The following is a 20,173-nucleotide window of genomic DNA, read 5'->3' as shown; positions in this document are numbered from 1 at the left end:
TGACAAGACCGAGTGGCTGTGCGTACCGGCATCTCGGGATATTCAGGATATCCCATCTCTCTCTCTGGGGGGTGAGTTATTACCCCCCGTAGATAGGGCTCGCAACTTGGGAGTCCTCCTAGATTCACAGCTTTCTCTAGAAGACCATATAGTAGCTGTGACTAGGGGGGCCTTCGCCCAGGTTCGCCTGGTGCGCCAGTTGCGGCCCTATCTAGACCGGGATGCCTTACGTACGGTCACTCACGCGCTCGTGACCTCTCGCCTGGACTACTGCAATGCTCTCTACATGGGGCTACCCTTGAAGACCAGTTGGAGGCTCCAGCTGGTACAGAATGCAGCCGCGAGAGTTGTGTTGGGAGTTTCCCGACACTCCCATGTTACACCTCTGCTCCGCGAGCCGCATTGGCTTCCAGTTGTCTTCCGGGTGAGATTCAAGGTGTTGGTAATGACCTACAAAGCCCTACATGGCATGGGTCCGGAATACCTTGGGGAGCACCTGCGGCTGGCGTCAACTTCCCTCCGCCCAGTACGCTCCCACAGAGAGGGCCTCCTCAGGGTGCCACCGGTCAAAGAATGCTGACTGGCGGCCCCCAGGGGGAGGACGTTCTCTGTGGGCGCGCCGGATTTATGGAACCATCTTCCGGTCAAGCTCCAGATGGCGCCTGACCTCCGCTCCTTCCGGCGCGATCTAAAAACTTACCTCTTCGAACAAGCTGGCATGGCCTGATGGGATGGGGTTGGGTTTTATTAATGTGTTTTAACCTACTTTTTAATGTGTTTTAACTTATTCGTGGGCATTTTGTTTAATCTTTTTTAATTTTTGTATTTTGTCTTAATATGTATTGCCCTGTTCACCGCCCTGAGTCCTTCGGGAGAAGGGCGGTATACAAATTAAATAAATAAATAAATAAATAAATATACAAAATCAGCGTGGGATCAAATACTCCCCCCCCACTTTTCCCAAGTGTAATTGCCAATGTGCTCGGAGTACTATCCCAAGCCAGTTAATTTATGTCCAGTATTTCATATAAAGGATTGTTTTATTAGAATTTACAGTTTTATTTGGAATTAATTGTTAATCAGTACAATGTTATATCTTCCACAGATAATATTCAGTAGCATCACTATCTGTAGCAAAGTTGAATATTTTGTTGTTGTTGTTAGTTGCGAAGTTGTGTCCGACCCATTGCGACCCCATGGACAACGTTCCTCCAGGCCTTCCTGTCCTCTACCATCTTCTGGAGTCCATTTAAGCTCACGCCTACTGCTTCAGTGACTCCATCCAGCCACCTCATTCTCTGTCTTTCTCTTCTTCTGTTGCCCTCAATCTTTCTCAGCATTAGGCTCTTCTCCAGTGAGTCCTCATTAGGTGGCCAAAGTATTTGAGTTTCAACTTCAGGATCTGGCCTTCTAAAGAGCAGTCAGGGTTTATCTCCTCTAGAACTGACTGGTTTGAACGCCTTGCAGTCCAAGGGACTCGCAGGAGAAGTTGAAAATAAAAATACAAATGATTACAAATTTGTTCTGATTAATATGCAGAGTTATCAGTAATCATTCTCTTACCCCCTCTTGATCCCTTTATTTATAGTTTATATGCCACCCATCTCACAAAAGCTTACTAGGCAGCTTATAATCAAAACATCAATGTAAAACATTAAAATATTAAACTTGATTTAAAACTGACAGAACTGGGGAAGAAGAAAGCAAGATGCACATGGGAAAAGGTGGAGTCTTAATCTAGTTCTTAACTACTTCCCGAATGACACACCACCACCAGAGTCCCTGACCACTTGGCAGAGCCAAGTTTTCAGGCCTTTTTGCAAGGCTAAAAGGGTGGCTGCAGATTTCACGTTGGGGGGGCACAATGTTCCAGTACAGGTAGCCCTTGATTTACAACCATTCATTTAGTGGCCATTTGAAGTTACAGGGGCTCTGAAAAAGTGATTTTACAACCGGTCCTCGTGCTTGCAACATCACAGCATCCCCATGGTCATGTAATCAAAATTCAGGTGCTTGGCAATCGACATATATTTATCACAGTTGCAGTCTCCCAGGGTCTTGTGATCACCATTTGGACCTTCCCAGCTAGCTTTCAACAAACAAAGTCAATGGGGGAAGCCAGATTTGACAAAAATATCTTTTATTTGATTAAAGGGTTCCTGTGGGGAAATGAAGCTTGGTGTCGCCATTTAAGTATAACTATATAACGGGAGGAACAAAAACTCCATATAGATTTCTCATCACTATTTCTTGTGGAATATGCAATTCTGGCATTAATTAGTGGAAGCACAGTTGTTTTACGTCACAGAAATTGTCATCTAAAATAAACTATGCAGCTGCTTTCTGTTTACACAGGGATGAATTTTAAAATTCTCTGTGAAATACTGAGAATTTAAATTATATTTTTAGTGCCTGTATTCTTATTAGCATTTTTTATAAAGTACAGTTTGACAGTGTATAGTCTATTGCAACTGCATTTCTAAATATTTAAAATGTGTTTTGGATGTGAATATAGTAACCATCTGTAGAAAGCCTACATTTCCTGATATATTACACTACTAAAGATCAGCTTCACTGATTTTAATGCATATTGTTGTTGTTGTTAGTTGCGAAGTCGTGTCCGACCCATCGCGACCCTATGGACAATGTTCCTCCAGGCCTTCCTGGCCTCTACCATCTTCTGGAGTCCATTTAAGCTCACGCCTACTGCTTCAGTGACTCCATCCAGCCACCTCATTCTCTGTCCTCCCCTTCTTCTATTGCCCTCAATCTTTCCCAGCATTAGGCTCTTCTCCAGTGAGTCCTTCTCATTAGGTGGCCAAAGTATTTGAGTTTCAGCTTCAGGATCTGGCCTTCTAAAGAGCAGTCAGGGTTGATCTCCTCTAGGACTGACCAGTTTGATCACCTTTCAGTCCAAGGGACTCGCAGGAGTCTTCTCCAGCACCATAGTTCAAAGGCTTCAATTCTCTGGCGCTCAGCCTTTCTTATGGTCCAGCTTTCACTGCCATACATTGCAACTGGGAAGACCATAGCCTTGACTATACGCACTTTTGTTGTCAGGGTGATGTCTCTGCTTTTTAGTGTGCTGTCTAGATTTGCCATGGCTTTCCTCCCGAGGAGCAAGCGTCTTTTAATTTCTTGGCTACAGTCCCCATCTGCAGTGATCTTGGAGCCCAGGAAAATAAAATCTGTCACTACCTCCATTTCTTCCAAATCTATTTGCCAGAAATTGAGAGGGCCAGATGCCATGATCTTGGTTTTCTTAATGTTTAGTTTCAACCCAAGTTTTGCACTCTCCTTCTTCACTCGCAACAAGAGGCTCTTCAGTTCCTCTTCACTTTCTGCCATTAGAGTGGTATCATTTGCATATCTTAGGTTGCTGATATTTCTTCCGGCAATCTTAATTCCAACTTTTGATTCATCTAGCCCTGCCTTTCTCATGATGTGCTCTGCATATAAGTTAAATAGGCAAGGCGACAGTATACAGCCTTGCCAGACTCCTTTCCCAATTTTGAACCAATCAGTGGTTCCGTGTCCAGTTCTCACTGTTGCTTCTTGGCCCGCATATAGGTTTCTCAAGAGACAAATAAGATGGTCTGGTATGCCCATCTCTTTAAGGACTTGCCACAGTTTGTTATGATCCACACAATCAAAGGCTTTAGCATAGTCAATGAAGCAGAAGTAGATGTTTTTCTGGAACTCTCTAGTTTTCTCCATGATCCAGCGTATGTTAGCAATTTGATCTCTACTTCCTCTGCCTCTTCGAAATCCTGCCTGTACTTCTGGTAGTTCTCGATCCACATACTGTTGGAGTCTAGCTTGTAGAATTTTAAGCATAACTTTACTAGCATGAGAAATGAGTGCAATGGTGCGATAGTTTGAACATTCTTTGGCACTGCCTTTCTTTGGAATTGGAATGTAAACTGATCTTTTCCAATCCTGTGGCCACTGTTGAGTTTTCCAAATTTGCTGGCAAATTGAGTGTAGCACTTTTACTGCATCGTCTTTTAAGATTTTGAATAGCTCAGCTGGAATACTGTCACCTCCACTAGCTTTGTTGTTGCTCAGCTTTTCTAAGGCCCACTTCACTTCACATTCTAGGATGTCTGGCTTGAGGTCAGTGACCACCTCATTGTGATTGTCAGGGACGTTAAGCTCATTCTTGTATAGTTCTTCTGTGTAATTTTGCCACCTCTTCTTAATCTCTTCTGCCTCTGTTAGGTCCCTGCCATTTTGGTCCTTTATCATGCCCATTTTTGCATGAAACGTTCCTTTCATCTCTCCAATTTTCTTGAAAAGATCTCTGGTCCTCCCTATTCTATTGTTTTCTTCTATTTCTTTGCACTGTTCATTTAAGAAGGCATTCTTATCTCTTCTAGCTATTCTTTGGAATTCTGCATTTAATTGGGCATATCTTTCTTTTTCTCCCTTGCCTTTCGCTTCCCTCCTTTCCTCAGCTATTTGCAAAGCTTCCTCAGACAGCCATTTTGCTTTCTTGCATTTCTTTTTCTTTGGGATGGTTTTGGTTGCTACCTGTTGTACAATGTTGCGAACCTCTGTCCATAGTACTTCAGGCACTCTGTCTATCAGATCTAATTTCTTAAATCTATTTGTCACCTCTACTGTATATTGAGCAGGGATATGATTTAATTCATACCTGACTGGCCTAGCGCTTTTCCCTACTTTCTTTAATTTAAGCCTAAACTTTGCAACAAGAAGCTCATGGTCTGAGCCACCGTCAGCTCCTGTTCTTGTTTTTACTGACTGTATAGAGCTTCTCCATCTTTGGCTGCAGGGCATATAGTCAATCTGATTTCTGCGTTGACCATCTGGTGATGTCCATGTGTAAAGCCGTCTCTTGGGTTGTTGGAAAAGAGTGTTTGCTATGACCATCGTATTCTTTTGACAAAATTCTATCAGCCTGTGCCCTGCTTCATTTTGTACTCCAAACTTGCCTCTTATTCCAGTTATCTTTTGGCTTCCTACTTTAGCATTTCAATCCCCCATGACGATAAGGACATCATTTTTGGGTGTTAATTTTATAAGGTGCTGTAGGGCTTCATAGAACCGGTCAATTTCATCCTCTTCAACACCGGTGGTTGGGGCATAGACTTGGACTACTGTGATATTGAATGGTTTGCCTTGGATTCGAACTGAGATCATTCTGTCATTTTGAGGATTCTATCCCAGTATTGCTTTTCCTACTCTTTTATTGACTATGAAGGCTACTCCATTTCCTCTGAGGGATTCTTGCCCGCAGTAGTATACCTGATGGTCATCTGAATTAAATTCACCCATTCCTGTCCATTTTAGTTCGCTGATACCTAAGATGTCGATGTTTAGTCTTGTCATCTCTTGTTTGACCATGTCCAGCTTTTCTTGATTCATGGATCTTACATTCCAGGTTCCTATGGAGAAAAAATCTTTACAGCATCGGACTTTCCTTTCACCACCAGACATATCCACAGCTGAGCGTCCTTTCGGCTTTGGCCCAGTCGCTTCATTCTTTCTGGTGCTACTAGTACTAGCCCTCTGCTCTTCCCCAGTAGCATATTGGACACCTTCCGACCTGAGGGACTCATCTTCCAGCGTCATATCGTTTTGCCTTTTGGTACTGTCCATAGGGTTTTCATGGCAAAGATACTGGAGTGGTTTGCCATTTCCTTCTCCAGTGCATCACGTTTTGTCAGAACTCTCTTGCTATGACCTGTCCGTCTTGGGTGGCCCTGCACGGCATAGCTCATAGCTTCATTGAATAACGCAAGCCCCTTCGCCACGACAAGGCAGTAATCCATGAAGGGGTAATGCATATTAGCAATTCCTAATGAACATAGGGTTTTTGTATGTCTCCATATTCCATGTGATTAACTTTTTAAAACTATTTTATTTGTACCATATGATGTACTTTTGTATGAAAAGCACTAAGGAATTAAGTATGTTGATCATAAGAAAAACAAAATATATTTCTCTTTTAATTTATTATGCTTATCATTATATAAATGCAAAAGAAAATGAAAATAGCAGGAAAATGAAGGGCAGAGAAGAGAAAGTTGTGTGGGGTAAAAAAAAAGCATTGACTTCCAACTCTTTAACACAGTAGAACAAGATAGCAGCATAACAGCCTTAACTCTTTACTTTTACACACTTAATATGTATTTGCCATTTACCAAAAGTCAATGTTTCATTTTTTCCCCCATCTCAAGCACAAAATCCAGAAGTGGTTTCCATGTAAAAACAAAGCTGGATGAGTTATTTTCTTTGATTAAGGCAATTAATTTAGCCATCTCTACTAGTTCCATCAGTCTTTTCAGCCATCCATCCATTGTGGGAATTAAAGTATCTTTCCATTTTGTGCATAAAAGCATTCTTGTGCTATCAACATATATAACAACGAAGTTCCAGACTTTTTTAAAGTTCTTTGTCCATCAAGCCTAAAAGAAAAGTTTCTGGCTTGATTTTTATATTCATTTTAAGAACCTTCTGTATCAAAATATAAATCTTACCCCAGAATTTTTTTGCTTTGTCAAAAGTCCATCAAAAGTTCCTTCTTTACATTTACATTTCCAACATACATATGAAATACTTTCATACATCTTTGACAGTTTTATCGGGTGTTAAATACGCAATAAATGTTAAATGGCACATTATTTTATAAAAATTTTCTTTTAAATTATAATTTAATGTAAATTTTAAACCCTTCATCCACATGTCCACATGTTTAAAATTGTGCAATTATTATATTATAACAAAAAATTTTACCCATTGGATCATGCTATGCTTCAATATATTCATTCTCCAAATTCAATTTCAATGACAATAACAATTTATACACTTTGGCATTACCATACAATATAATTTCAAATTCATTTTTTTTACAAAGTCAAATCTGTAACTTTGAGGGTTTTGTATGTCTGTATATTCCATGTGATTCACTTTTTAAAACTTTTATTAGTACCATATTGTATATGGTATGAAAAGCACTAAAGAATTATTTATTTTATTTTATTTATTTATTATTGGGACTTATATGCCGCCCTATCTCCCGAAGGACTCAGGGCAGCTAACAACAATAAAATACAATAATACAGAAGTTAAAAGAAAATTAAATTAATGGCCCCTGTAGAATAAATTAAAATTAAAATAAGTTAAAAATTAAAAACAATTAAAATCCCTGTCAGTCCATGTCAGCCTGATGGAAAAGAAGTGTTTTGAGGCCGTGGCGAAAGGACCGGAGATCTGGGGCCATCCGAAGCTCAGGGGGGAGCTGGTTCCATAGGGCTGGCGCTCCCACAGAGAAGGCCCTCCCCCTGGGGGTTGCCAGCCGACATTGTCTAGCCGACGGTACCCTGTGGAGGCCCTCTCTGCGTGAGCGCACTGGGCGATGGGAAGTCGTTCCCGGCAGCAGATGGTCCTGCAAGTATCCCGGGCCTAAGCCATGTAGGGCTTTAAAGGTAAGTACCAGCACCTTAAATCTCACCCGGAGGACAACCGGTAACCAATGCAGCTCACGCAGGAGGGGTGTAATATGGGAGTATCGGGGTGCTCCCATCACTACCCGTGCGGCCGCACTCTGAACCAGCTGAAGTCTCCGGGTAGTCTTCAAGGGCAGCCCCATGTAGAGAGCATTGCAGTAATCTATACGGGAGGTAACGAGTGCGTGGGTGACTGTACGTAGGGCATCTCGGTCCAGAAAGGGGCGCAACTGGCGTACCAGGCAAACCTGAGCAAATGCCCCCCTGGCGATGACTCCAATATGATCTTCAAAACTGAGTTGTGAATACAGGAGGACGCCTAGATTGTGTGCCCTATCAACAGGAGGTAACACCTCTCCTCCCATAACCAAAGATGGAACCTCTTGGACTAAACGAGATGCCGGTACGTAAAGCCACTCAGTCTTGGCCGGGTTGAGCCGGAGGCTGTTCCTCCCCATCCAAATCTGTACCGCTTCCAGGCAATGGGACATCACATCGAGGGCATCACTGGGTTGGTTCGGGGTGGAGATGAAAAGCTGGGTATCATCAGCATATTGATGATACCTCACCCCGAAGCCACGGATGATCTCACCCAGCGGCCTCATATAGATGTTGAACAGGAGAGGCAAGAGTACCGACCCCTGAGGCACCCCACAACTAAGGGGCCTAGGGGCTGACCTCTGCCCCCCTGCCAACACTGTCTGCAAACGGCCCGAGAGGTAGGAGGAGAACCACCGTAAAACGGTGCCTCCCACTCCCAACCCCTCAAGACGTCGCAGCAAGATACCATGGTCGATTGTATTAAAAGCTGCTGAGAGATCTAATAGGACCAGGACAGAGGAATAACCCCTATCTCGGGCCCGTCAGAGATCATCCACCAGCGCGACCCATGCCATCTCCTTGCTATACCCAGGCCTGAAACCCGATTGGTACGGGTCCAGATACTCAGTTTCCTCCAGGACCAAAGGGAGCTGCCGTGCCACCATGCTCTCAACAACATGGTTAAGTGTGTTGATCATAAGAAAAAGCATATTGAGGCAATTGTCAGAATCCATTTATATTCCATTCCTCATTTCCTATCTGAGCAAACCTAAATATCATCCCCTTACTGGATTCTGCCATCCATCCACAATGAGGGGGAGAGAAGATGTCAATTGGCCACCCCTATCCATTAGACGAAAGGTTGTTTGTTTAGCCTGCCTGGAGGCCATCATCAAAGACCAGAGGAAGAACCTTTGAACTGAGAAGAACAAAAGGAAGAGGGGGGGATTCTGGTTTGCATCTCCAACTGAATGTGAAGGGAAGTAGTGATGTTTTAAATGCATGAAGTTTCTCTTTTCCCACGTGACACATGAAACTTAACTGGTTTTACTAAGGGACGCTTTAAAAGTATCAATCTGTAATACATTTCCAGATCCTGTCTAGATTATCCACTGTCAACCATGTTTTAGTAAAAGTTCCTGCTTGGACAATCCTGTCTTCAGGAGTTCTTCTTTCCTAAGATGTCTATTGGGGTGGGTCCTGATATTAATACTATTTTTCATTTTTAATTATCCTATCAAATTTATGTAGATAATTAATATGCACATAATTTGTTAAACAAGAATTAGCTGTATTTAATATGGATTATACACAAGTGTGATTGTCCCACAGTAATATTTCATTCAATTGTGCAATATCTTCATAATAATATCCCTTTCCACTTTCACTTGCATCAGTTTCCTGTTGGTTCTGTTCCTCATCTCTTTCCCCATAGTCAGCATTTTAACTCTGCTTGTGTATTTACTTGGTGTTTATCTTGGTGTTTTTATAAAAATGTTTCCTATGTACTCCAGCATTTTATTTATTCATATAGCAGTTTGTATACCCTAAATATTAAAGAATTTGGGCTGTTTACCATCATAAAAGTATTAGTGTAAGTAAGCAATATCTATATTAACCCATCTAGTTTTCATAAAAATATAATAAAGCATAATCTGTTAAAAACTCAAGCTGTGATACTTCCCATCCATTATTAATCACCAACATGCTTTTTACATGCATGTTACTTCACAGATGAAAGATCCCAAAAAGCATAGATTCTGAGATCCATCCACTTGACTTCATTGGGAACTCTCAGCAACTCCTCTCATGAAGAATACATTAAATGGGGAGTACCCATTCAATCTTAGGTATAAACAATGCTACTTTGGCTACATAGCAATTCAAGCTTATTTTTAAAATTTAAAATTATTTACAATTTAAATACTGTATATATTAATTTAGCCTGGTGAACATTCAAGAAGAAATAGGTGCTTCTTACAAATATGTTTAGTTTTTGGCTTAGCAACTTGCAACTTATTGTCCTATGAAATACATGATTTTTAAAATGCAAGTGGTTCCTGATAGAAAAAAATAGACGCTAGCCAAAATGTGCAAATAGAATATTAGAAGAAAGTAAATTATTCACAAGCAATAAATAGAAATGACTGCAAAAATAGCACTAAAACATAAATCCATGTTTATTGGAGTGTCCTTTAAAAGTTAATTTTTTCTCTTCTTTTGTATGTCACTGACTTTATTATTTATAGGCAGCATCTCTTCTGTACAAATATTTTAATATAAAAACAAGTTTAATAGCAAACATAGTAAATATTTGATATGGCAGATAATAAGGAATTGTTCATACTTCTTTATTAAGTACCACTGGATTTAATTTTTGTAAAATTTGGCATTTCACTGATACTAGGCTTTTCGGTTAAACTTTTTACTCCCATTAGATTTATCTTGATACTATCATAGGGGAAGTTATGTCTTCAAGGAGTGGAACAGATCATTTAGTAATCAATCACTCAATCTTTATTACAGTCACAGACCAGCATTATCATTTAGTAATTACTGTTTTTATAAGGAGCAAGTAAAATATTCCACAGCGATCTCTAATGATAAAACACAATATTCATACAGGATTGTTTCTATCTGACCCTGTTAGGTGTAAGAATATTTCTGTATGTTACTGGAATTCCTATTGGATACTGCCCTCTGATGTTTGTGGAAAGAACTGCTTTTGGGAAGCTGCCCATAGGTAGGCTTTGCCACAATCTTAATTCCTCAATTAGCTAATTTTAGACATGCTAATAAGTATTGCAGAAAGTAGAAAAATGCTGAAGCAATTACCCAACTCTTTAGCATTTTTTCTGTCACATTGCATTTAATAGACATAGTTATTTTTATTTAATTTATTTAAAAAAGGTTCCCATTTTTAAATTATGCATTTCTTTACATAATATATACTTTAAAACAGGGGTCCCCAACCTGTGGGCTGCAGCCCACTACCAGGCCGCTGGCATGAAGGGATGGCCAGTGCATGCGCACATGAGTGCACATGGACACGCGAGTTCCCGCCGGTGCTAGCACCACCCTGCCCCAAGCGTACCACTTATGCTAGCACAACCCTGAGCATCTTGCCACTGCTAGTGCCTTCCTGACCCCAAGCGTCTCACCAGTGCTAGTGCTGCCCCGAGCATCCTGCTAGCGCCAGCCCACCCCGAGGATCACACCAGCACTAGTGCCACCCCGTCCCAGAGTGTCCCACTGGCACTAGTGCCGTCCATAGCATCCCGCCAGCACTAGTGCCACCCCATTTGCAGCACTTGCGCCTGCGCAGCTCCATTTGCATGTGCCCATGCGCTCACGTGCGGCCCATTTGTCTGTGCACATGTAGCAGTGCCTGCCTCCTTTTCCAGGCCACCAAATCAAAAAGGTTGGAGACCTCTGCTTTAAAATATGCATACTAATTGGTTGTTGTAATTATAATCTAATCAGCCTAAGAAAGGGTCCCAAATTTGGGTGGAGGATTGTTTCTATAAATGTATAATGTTACTAAGATCGCTGCCGGGAGGCACAATGGACCAGATGGTTCCGCCCCAGGCGCCTGATGGACCCAGATAGGTTCCAGACGGCGCTTGGATTGATTCCTACCTCCCTCTCCCACAGCCCGGTCGAGTCCTTAGTTAATGCCTGGCAACAGGCTGCTTCGGAGGCTCTCGACCGTGTTGTGCCTTTCCGGCCTCTGACCCGGCGCAGGTCCCGGCTTGCTCCTTGGTTTTCCAAGGACCTGCGGGAGATGAAACGCCGGAGAAGGGGCCTAGAGGCTAATGCCTCCTTAAGTAACACCAGCTGCCTGCAATTAGTGCAGGTTCGCATCCCACCAGGCTCAAGGTTGACTCAGCCTTCCATTCTTCCGAGGTAGGTAAAATGAGGACCCAGATTGTTGGGGGCAATTAAGCTGACTTTGTAATAATGCCACTTGGGGGTGTGTGAAAGCCCTAATAAGCAGGCATATACATAGAATGAAGGCTACTGCTAAGCTTGTAAGCCGCCCTGAGTTCGGAGAAGGGCGGGATATAAATGGAATTAAAATAAAAAAATAAAAATAAAAATTTGGAGAACCAGTCGGTCCGAGTCTGACCGAACACAGTTAAGATCCTTTTCTAGATCTTGTGGGAATGGAGGTGGCAAAGCGTGCTTATTTCACCACCCTCATTGCGTCCGCAGATAACCGCCCGGCCGCCCTGTTTAGGGTGACCCGCTCCCTTTTAAATCAAGGGACGGGAGAGGACCCCTTACGAGGACGGGCCGAGGAATTTAGTAAATATCTGGTGGACAAAATTGCTCAGATTCGGGCTGGTCTGGACTCTGACTGGTCAGTATCTGACGAGAGGAAAATGATGGGTTTGGCCGAGAACATTTGGGAAGAGTTTGATCCTGTGACTCCGGATGAAGTGGACAGGATCATGGGGAAATTAAGTGCCGCCACATGTCTGTTGAACCCATGTCCCTTCTGGCTGGTCTATGCGTCTCGGGAGGTTACACGAGGCTGGCTCCTAGCAGTTATCAATGCCTCACTGAGTGAAGGGTACTTCCCTGCCGCCTTGAAAGAGGCGGTGGTAAGGCCCCTCCTCAAGAAACCTGCATTGGATCCAGCTATTTTAAATAACTTTCGTCCTGTCTCCAACCTTCGCTTTCTTGCGAAGGTTGTTGAGACCGTGGTGGCACGTCAGCTCCCTTTGGTCCTGGAGGAAACTGAGTATCTGGATCCATACCAATCGGGTTTCAGGCCTGGGTATAGCACGGAGACGGCATTGGTCGCGCTGGTGAATGATCTCTGGCGGGCCCGAGATAGGGGTTATTCCTCTGTCCTGGTCCTATTAGATCTCTCAGCAGCTTTTGATACCATCGACCACGGTATCTTGCTGCGTCGTCTTGAGGGGTTGGGAGTGGGAGGCACTGTTTTGTGGTGCTTCACCTCCTACCTCTCGGGCCGTTCGCAGACGGTGTTGGCAGGGTGGCAGAGGTCAACCCCTAGGCCCCTTAGCTGTGGGGTGCCTCAGGGGTCGGTACTCTTGCCTCTCCTGTTCAACATCTATATGAGGCCGCTGGGTGAGATCATCCGTGGCTTCGGGGTGAGGTATCATCAATATGCTGATGATACCCAGCTTTTCATCTCCACCCCGAACCAACCCAGTGATGCCCTCGATGTGATGTCCCGTTGCCTGGAAGCGGTACAGATTTGGATGGGAAAGAACAGGCTTCGGCTCAACCCGGCCAAGACTGAGTGGCTTTACGTACCGGCATCTCGTTTAGTCCAAGAGGTTCCATCTTTGGTTATGGGAGGAGAGGTGTTACCTCCCGTTGATAGGGCAAGCAATCTAGGCGTCCTCCTGTATTCACGACTCAGTTTTGAAGATCATATTGGAGTCATGGCTAGGGGGGCATTTGCCCAGGTTCGCCTGGTACACCAGTTGCACCCCTTTCTGGACCAAGATGCCCTACGTACAGTCACCCACGCACTCATTACCTCCCGTATAGATTACTGCAATGCTCTCTACATGGGGCTGCCCTTGAAGACTACCCGGAGACTTCAGCTGGTTCAGAGTGCGGCCGCACGGGTAGTGATGGGAGCACCCTGATACTCCCATATTACACCCCTCCTGCGTGAGCTGCATTGGTTCCCGTTTGTCCTCCGGGTGAGATTTAAGGTGCTGGTACTTACCTTTAAAGCCCTACATGGCTTAGGCCCGGGATACTTGCAGGACCATCTGCTGCCGGGAACGACTTCCCATCGCCCAGTACGCTCACACAGAGAAGGCCTCCTCAGGGTACTGTCGGCTAGACAATGTTGGCTGGCGACCCCCAGGGGGTGGGCCTTCTCTGTGGGAGCGCCAGCCCTGTGGAACCAGCTCCCCCATGAGCTTCGGATGGCCCAAGATCACCAGTCCTTTCGCCGCGGCCTCAAAACACTTCTTTTCCACCTGGCTGACCTGGACTGACAGAAAATTTAATTATGTTTTTAATTTTTAACTCTAATTTTTAATTTATTTTAATTTTAATTTATTCTACAGGGGCCATTAATTTAATTTTATTTTAACTTCTGTATTATTGTATGTTATTGTTGTTAGCCGCCCTTAGTCCTTCGGGAGATAGGGCGGCATATACGTCCCAATAATAAATATCATAAAGCAATAAAGTCTGCAATATATTTAATTACCGTATATACTTGAGTATAAGCCGAATTTTTCAGCCCACTTTTTGGGCTGAAAAAATTCCACTTCGGCTTATACTCCAGTCAACAAAAAAACTTACCGAGGACTTGTGCGCGGCCGAGGCTTTGGTGCTTCCGGGATCGTGCGCACCTCTCCCAAGCCACCGCCGTCCAGAGACCTGCCGAAGTTTGGGGAGGTTTGGGGAGGTGCGCGCGCAAACCTCCCCAAACGTCGGCAGGTCTCCGGACCTCCGCGCCCTGCCTGCCTGCTTCTTTCCGCTGCGGAAAGAAGCAGGCAGGCTGCTTCTTTCCGCAGCGGAAAGAAGCAGGCAGGCAGGGCGCGGAGGTCCGGAGACCTGCCGACGTTTGGGGAGGTGCGCGCGCACCTCCCCAAACCTCCCCAAACTTCGGCAGGTCTCCGGACGGCGACCGCTTGGGAGAGGTGCGCGCGATCCTGGAAGCACCGAAGCCTCGGCCGCGCGCAAGTCCTCGGTAAGCTCCGGGCGGTCACTTGCTTCGCGTCTCCTGAGGGAAGGGGGGGGCGACTGGAGCGGGCGTGTTTCCTCGCCTGCTGGGCGCCGCGATTTGCCCGGGGAATGCGCGGGCCCCGAATGCAGCGTGGAGCGAGGAAGCGGACAGCCAGGGCTTCCCCGAGAGCTGCGGCCACACAGGGTATTCCTGTGTATTCAGGCTTGCAAAATGGCGGATCAAGCCTCTGCTGGTGGCAGAGGCTTGCAGAGCGCGGATCCAGCCTCCGCCGGCGGCGGAGGCTTGCAGAACGGCGGATCGGCTTATACTCGAGTCAATAACTTTTTCCAGTTTTGGGGGGTGAAATTGGGGGTCTCGGCTTATACTCGAGTCGGCTTATACTCAAGTATATACGGTATGTAATTATACTTCTAATTATGTGACTGTTTAATTTTTTAATTGAAAATTTGCTGCTGACACCTTTAGTCAAAATTTAAGATAGTGAAATACGTTTTTTGAGGAAAAAATAGAATCCTTTGTTTTCTTCCCATTGGTAGGACATCAACAGAAAGAGGTATAATTTTTTTTTTAAAATTCCATTTATATCCCGCCCTTCTCCGAAGACTCAGGGCGGCTTACAAGCTTAGCATAGAACAGGAAAACATTAGCCCTGGCAGAGCTGGACAACTCTTTTTTTCTCTTTTCCCTGTGATACATTACATCTGTGTCTCATTTCTATTTCCTGTTCACGTTGAGTTTTTAGACTGAAATGGTAACAATCTATCTTTGCTCTCATTTTGTGTTTATCTGGATTTTTAAAGCCCAAATCTGAGACTAGGGCATTGCTTATTCCTTGTCTGCCTATGGAAAAACTCCCAGTATTAGTACCCAGCTTCTAAAAGACTCATATTGCATTATAATTAGAATAAGAAAATAAATAATATGTAAGGACCCACTTCAGTCTACATCTTAAGAAAACAGAACTCTTGGAAGCTGTTTCTTCCAACAGGAATCTTTATTAAGAGAGACTGACTGAAGGTATGCTAGACAGGATCTGGGGGATCCCCCTCCCCACCATTTAATGTTTTAAAGTGTTTCCAAGCAGCTCCTCCCCACCCGCAGTTCTTCCAGGTGATCCAAACCAGCAGATTTCTAGGTGTTGCTTCAGGAAAAATAACATCAGTCTGGATCCCTCGGCACGATCATTCAATCCTCTTCTCTTTCCCCCTCCCCTTTTCCCTCGCTGTCGGTGAAGAGAAGAGTTTCAGAGAGGCATAGGATGAAAGGCAGATGGCTAAATTGTTATGGTTAGCCTCTCGAAGTGAATCAACAAAAGGTTACTTTGTAGTGAAGACAGGAAGTGAAAGTAGTAAAACCCCCATACATACCCCCTCCCCTTTTTTTAGTATGACGGAATCCAGGAGATAAGGGAGGATTGGTTTTTAAATCTGAGAAGATAGAAATGAAATATAATTGGATTCTGACATAATTCCTTGTTTCATCCCCAAATGAGAGTGGACAGTTGTCTGGGCTGGTCATGAAAACAAATAGAGATTTGACTAATAAATGGTATTTGAATTCTTTCCTCAGTTTTGAAAAAAAATCATGCAGCATACTATGTAGTTTGGCTTTGAAGCTGTAATTCTGTACATGCTTACATAGGAACAAAAGTTTTTTAAAAGCAAATGAGGTGTACCTGTTGATAAGTATACAAAGTCTTTAGCTGTAAATGTAATGAATGTGCTTGAAGCAAAACTAATAGACAAAACTCAGAACTATATTTTTCTATAGAATGTCACCATTTTTGGTTAGTGGAATACTAAAGATTTGTAAGTTTCAGAAATATTGTAGTAGCATTAAAATTACTCTGGCTTATTATGATGTGTCCTTATTTTAGGGATATGACGATTATTTCAACACTCATATTTATAGGCCACTTTGGACATCATATTAATCTGTGATTCGCACAATATGACTTCTGGTTAATTATATAACATTGGGTGCTTAATAGTGGAACTGTGGTTTAGTTGTGTCATACATACATCCTTTATTTTCTTCCTTGCTCTAACAGAGTCGTGAGGAATAGATCTGGGCAGATAATATTTAAAACAGCATGAAAACCAGAAACAACAACATAATGGGGTAAAAAAAATTCACCAATAACAAATCAGCACAATCATTGCACAGACTCACCCATGCTGATTCCCATGCCCCGTGACAAAATCATGTCTGTAACTGTTGCAAAAGGACAACAGGATCAGGGCCAGTGGAAATGATATTTCAAAATGTGGGCACCACAACAGAAAGGGTTCTTTTCCTGGCCCCCATCAATTGGCACTCCTTAAAAATCAAACCCAGAGAATTCATTTCCTTTTAGATCTAATAGGATTGGTCAATCCCTCCTGAGAGGCAGTCTCTCATATACCTGGATTAAGCCATGAAGCTTACAACCAGCACCAGAAACATACTGACAGCCAATGCAGCTCACAGAACAAAGGTGTAATGCACACTGATTAAGGAAGGTACATAACTGCTGAATTGTTATCTACTAGCTATAACTTCTGGATTCTGTTCAAGGGTAGTTCCATATAAAGTATATGGCAAAAGTCCATTTGGGACATGACTAAGGCATGAACTGCTGTGAGAAGGGCCTTGCTGTTTAAGAAAGAGTCAAATTGGCAGAAAATTGTGGAAAGCCCCCTCCCCCAGCTGCTGCCTTTTAATTGAACAGGAGCTTGGGGTCCAGATGGAACCCCAAATTGTGCAGTGTTTCTGCTTGAGGTAGTGTGGCCCCCCAAACAGAACTAAAGATGGAAAATCCTTGGAAGAAAGTGTAATACCCAAAGCCACTCAGTGTTGCTAGGATTCATTTGAAGCCAGATCTTCCCCATCCAATCCCCACAACCTCCAGACACTAAGACAGAATCTCTGTGGTATCGCTTTGGTGGAAGATGTAAAGCCAGATATCGTCAACATATTGATGATATCTTGCATCATGCTGGCAGGAATACAGGGATATTGGAAGCCAAAAATGTTCCTTTCAGAAAAAAACCCAAAAGGTTTCACTGTATCTCAGATGTTTATCTATTTAAGGGTAACCAACAGTGTTCAAGTACACTTAAAACAGTATGTATAAGTTGTGTTGCTGCTAGGGTTTCCTGTTTGTCCTGTTACATACATACATACATACAGTACATACCTCCCACACACACACATTGGAACCACATTTCTGGACAGCTCACAAAACAATAAAACCAGTAAAAAGGAGCAGCATTTTATTTTGTCTTTAAAATCTGATTCTAGCAGAGTTGGGCCAAGACTAACCGAAAAGCCAGAAACTACATGAGTTACAAAGCTCTTTCATGAGAGTAAGTTTGGTTGGATCCTGTTCTTTACTGCATTCTTTGTAACCTTTTCCTCTAAGGAACCATGGTTTCATGCTCTCTAAGATTTATTATCAAGCTAAAGGGATTTCATGATGTCAGAACCTATTCCTATTTCATTTCATTTCTATCCTCTGATCTAAAAACAAATCCCACCTTTCCCTGGTTTCTGCCATACTCCCAAGGGGGAGGGGGGGATGTGCCTGCAGGGTTATTACTTTCACTTCCTCTATTCGCTACAACGTAATCCTTTACTTTGTTTATTGGGTCTGTATCCTCAACCTGCCCACTGAAATGTAACAACTTGTTTCCTGCATTATCTCTCTCTGAACTCTTTAAACTGTCAGTTAGAACAAAGGAGTAAATAAGTAATGCAACCTCAGTGCCTGGTTTATGTCTATGCTCTCAGAGGAAGGTGTGAAGAAGCTGCTGACCCTCGCTGCGTGAGCTGGAGACGGGCCAATGTCATCTCCCCGATTCCCAAAACGGACTTAACACTTGGGGATTGGCCATCTCCCATCGGGTGGTCGATCTATGGGGTGGGGTCTTGCTTGGGGAATACTATAATCTACTGCGCTGTGCAGGAAATCTCAGATCCTGTCTGTTATGCCTGCTATCAACTACTCTTACTAAAATTTCCTATTGGAAGAAATTGTTTCCAAGAGTTCTGCTTACTTAAGACGTGGAGTTGAAGTGGGTCCTGACACATTCATTCATTTAGCAGTTTGAAGGAAGGCTGCCTGAATCTTTGGACAGCTTACAATTAAAAAAGATGAGAACAATACAAAAATAAACACCATGAAGATATATGAACAAAGAAGCCATATAATGAGTTACACCATAAATCTACCCCAAAGTCTGGGAGATACAGCCAAGTCTTCAGTAGCTCCCTTAATGTCAACAGCTTGGGAGCTATCTAGATAACTCAGGAACTGAATTAACATTTTACCACAAGACAGAGTACTTTATATTTGAATTCAATTCAATGCAACAGTTAAGCAGTCAAATTTTTAAAAGAAAAAGTATTTGAACTATTTTTATACCCCTATTCTTATGTGTATAAATAGAAGATGCTAGAAATTAATTCTTAAAACATTCTAATCTGTAAAATACATGGTGAGGTATTCATTAAAGTTTCAAGAATAAATTAAGTTTAAAAAGAATGAAGTATCTAGTATTGAACTGATAGATTGCATCCAGGACTCTCTTATGGTATTCACATACTAGTGAAATTTTGGTACTGGAATTCGACTACCTTTCAATTGATGATATATCTACTCAATTTAATAGCACCTAATTATATATTTACTATTTACATCTTAAGGTTAATAAACTATTGTCTGAAACATTTTGATATTTATTTGAATTTATTTTGATACCGGTATTACAAAAGATTCATGTGTCTACAGTGTGTACATTGACAATTTTTTTCTGGCTAGTAGTATTGCAATTGATTTTGCATTTGCTTCTTGATTTATTTCCTTTAAAGCAAAGCATTTAAGTTAGGAGCAGAAAATGACATTGTTAGGTATAGGCCACGGGTCGGCAATCTGCGGCTCCAGAGCTGCATGCGGCTCTTTAAGCCATCTCCTGCGGCTCCCAGTCCTCCACCGGCGGAGGTTTGGGGAGCTGCGCGCGCAGCTCTCCAAACCTCCACTGCCCGGTTTGCAGAGATGCTGCCTTTGTCCATGTTTGACGAAGGCAGCAGCTCTCCAAACAGGCGGCGGCGGTTTGGAGAGCTGCGTGCGCAGCTCTCCAAACCGTCCCTGCCCCGTTCGCAGAACTGCTCCCTGCGGTAGAGGTTTGGAGAGGTGCGCGCACACTCCAAACCGCCGCCGTCCCGTTCGTACAGCTGCCGCGTTCGTTCATGTTTGACGAACACGGCAGACCTCCAAACTGGCGGTGCCGGTTTGGAGAGGTGCGCGCGCACTCTCCAAACTGCCACTGTCCCATTTGCACAGCTGCTGCGTTCGTCCATGTTTCTTTCAAACACGGAGGAATGCAGCAGCTCTGCAAACGGCGGTGGTTTGGAGAGCTGTGCAGCTCTCCAAACCTCCGCCTCCACGTTTGGAGAGCTGCTGCGTTCATCAAACGCAGAGGTTTGGAGGTCCCAGGAGAGGGGCAAGGCGCTCGGGTGGCTCTGGCGGCGCCCGGGCTGAAGGCGCTGCCGCAACCCAGTGCCTGTTGCCAGGGAGACCCATCGCCGCCGTCGCACAGGTGCCTCACGGCTCGGAGCCGCGCTGCAGGAGACGCTCGCGAGGCTTCCTTTGGCCGGGGAAGGGCCCGTTGCCTCTGAGGGAGGCTGGGCGGGATCCTCTGAAAGGCCA

The 20,173-nt window shown here is 43.7% G+C and overlaps 1 protein-coding gene across 1 annotated transcript in view; it reads left to right on the top strand.

The window, feature by feature from the left end:
- The window catches only part of GXYLT1 (glucoside xylosyltransferase 1), a gene marked incomplete at its 5' end in the record, with an annotated part of 72,132 nt that overhangs the window by 18,467 nt on the left and 33,492 nt on the right, over positions 1-20,173 (top strand). The gene's annotated exons all lie outside the window — the stretch shown is intronic.

This window comes from Vipera berus (genome assembly GCF_964194415.1).
Source record: "Vipera berus genome assembly, chromosome: 6".
Classification (NCBI taxonomy): domain Eukaryota; kingdom Metazoa; phylum Chordata; class Lepidosauria; order Squamata; family Viperidae; genus Vipera; species Vipera berus.
Note: the sequence above shows the minus strand (reverse complement) of the source record. Positions and strands in the feature narration are given on the sequence as shown.